Source organism: Arachis hypogaea, chromosome 19, assembly GCF_003086295.3.
Source record: "Arachis hypogaea cultivar Tifrunner chromosome 19, arahy.Tifrunner.gnm2.J5K5, whole genome shotgun sequence".
In the NCBI taxonomy this organism is placed as follows: domain Eukaryota; kingdom Viridiplantae; phylum Streptophyta; class Magnoliopsida; order Fabales; family Fabaceae; genus Arachis; species Arachis hypogaea.
This window is the reverse complement of record NC_092054.1, coordinates 61,290,137-61,292,148: the sequence shown is the minus strand read 5'-3', so window position 1 is coordinate 61,292,148 and position 2,012 is coordinate 61,290,137. Positions and strand designations below refer to the sequence as shown.

The window sequence follows — 2,012 nt, the reverse complement described above, 5'->3', positions numbered from 1 at the left end:
TATTTCAAAATCTTTTTAATTTATTTTAAAAAATTCTTCCCCTCTTCTCACATCCTTCTATTTAAGGGACTAACACTCCTCCTCAAGGTGCAATTCGAACTCTATCCTTTTTTATATGTTCGAATTCCCTTCTATCTACCTCCTCCTTCTATTCTTCTTTTCCTCTGACACCTCAAGAAATCTCTATACTGTGACATAGAGGATTCCCTACTTTCTTGTTCTCTTCTCTTTCATATGAGTAGGAACAAAGATAAAGGCATACTTGTTCAAGCTGATCCTGAACCTGAAAGGACCTTGAAGAGAAACTAAGAGAAGCTAAAGCAAAATTCTCTCTAGAGGGCCTAACAGAGCTTTTCAAAGAAGAAGAAATCATGGCAGCCAAAAAAAACAATGCCAACAATGCAAGGAAGGTGCTTGGTGACTTTACTGCACCTACTCCCGACTTCTATGGGAGAAGCATCTCAATCCCTGCCATTGGAGCAAACAACTTTGAGCTTAAGCCTCAATTAGTTTCTCTAATGCAACAGAATTGCAAGTTTCATAGACTTCCATTGGAAGATCCTCATCAGTTCTCAGCTGAATTCTTGCAAATATGTGACACTGTCAAGACCAATGGGGTTGACCCTGAAGTCTACAGACTCATACTTTTTTCTTTTGCTGTAAGAGATAGAGTTAGAACATGGTTGGATTCACAACCTAAAGAAAGCCTGAACTCTTGGGAAAAGCTAGTCAATGCCTTCTTGGCAAAGTTCTTTTCACCTCAAAAATTGAGCAAGCTTAGAGTGGAAGTCCAAACCTTCAGACAGAAGGAAGGTGAATCCCTCTATGAAGCTTGGGAAAGATACAAGCAATTGATCAGAAGGTGCCCTTCTGACATGCTTTCAGAATGGAACATTATAGGTATTTTCTATGATGGTCTGTCTGAACTATCCAAGATGTCATTGGATAGCTCTGCTGGAGGATCTCTTCATCTGAAGAAGACGCCTGCAGAAGCTCAGGAACTCATTGAAATGGTTGCAAATAACCAATTCACGTACACTTCTGAAAGGAATCCTGTGAATAATGGGACAACTCAGAAGAAGGAGTTCTTAGATTGATACTCTAAATTCCATATTGGATCAAAATAAAATATTGACCCAACAAGTCAATATGATTTCTTAGAGTCTGTCTGGAATGCAAGCAGCAGCAGGCAGTACTAAGGAAGCTTCCTCTGACGAAGAAGCTTATGATCCTGAGAACCCAGCAATGGAAGAGGTGAATTACATGGGAGAACCCTATGGAAACACCTATAATCCTTCATGGAGAAATCATCCAAATCTCTCATGGAAGGATCAACAGAGATCTCAGCAAGGTTTCAACAACAATAATGGTGGAAGAAACAGGTTTAGCAATAGCAAGCCTTTTCCATCATCTTCTCAGCACAGACAGAGAATTCTAAGCAGAGCCACTCTGACTTAGCACCATTGTCTCTGATCTAATCAAAACCACTCAAAGTTTCATGACTGAAACAAGGTCCTCTATTAGAAATTTGGAGGCACAAGTGGGTCAGCTGAGTAAGAAAATTACTGAACTCCCTCCTAGTACTCTCCTAAGCAATACAGAAGAGAATCCAAAGAGAGAGTGTAAGGCCATAAACACATCTCACATGGCCGAACCTGGAGAGGAGAAGAGGCAGTGATCTCTACTGAGGAAGACCTCAATGGACGCCATCCTCCATGGAGTTCCTAATGAGGAACCATAGGAATCTGAGGCTCATACTGAGACCATAGAGATTCCATTGAATTTACTTTTGCCATTCATGAGCTCTGATGAGTATTCTTCCTTGAAGAGGATGAAGATGTTACTGAAGAGCAAGTTGCTAAGTACGTGGAGCAATCATGAAGCTAAATGCCAGTTATTTGGTAATGAGACTTGGGAGGATGAACCTCCATTGCTCATCAAAGAACTGGATGACTTGACTAGGCAGAATTACCTCTGAAGAGACAAGACCCTGGAAATTCTAATCCTTGTAC

At 40.7% G+C, this 2,012-nt stretch overlaps 1 non-coding gene across 1 annotated transcript; it reads right to left on the bottom strand.

The window, feature by feature from the left end:
• Positions 1-773: 773 nt before the first annotated feature.
• On the bottom strand, positions 774-881 carry LOC112780859 (small nucleolar RNA R71). Its single transcript, XR_003191668.1, has one exon. It is a non-coding gene; the product is annotated as a small nucleolar RNA R71 (small nucleolar RNA).
• Positions 882-2,012: the final 1,131 nt, after the last annotated feature.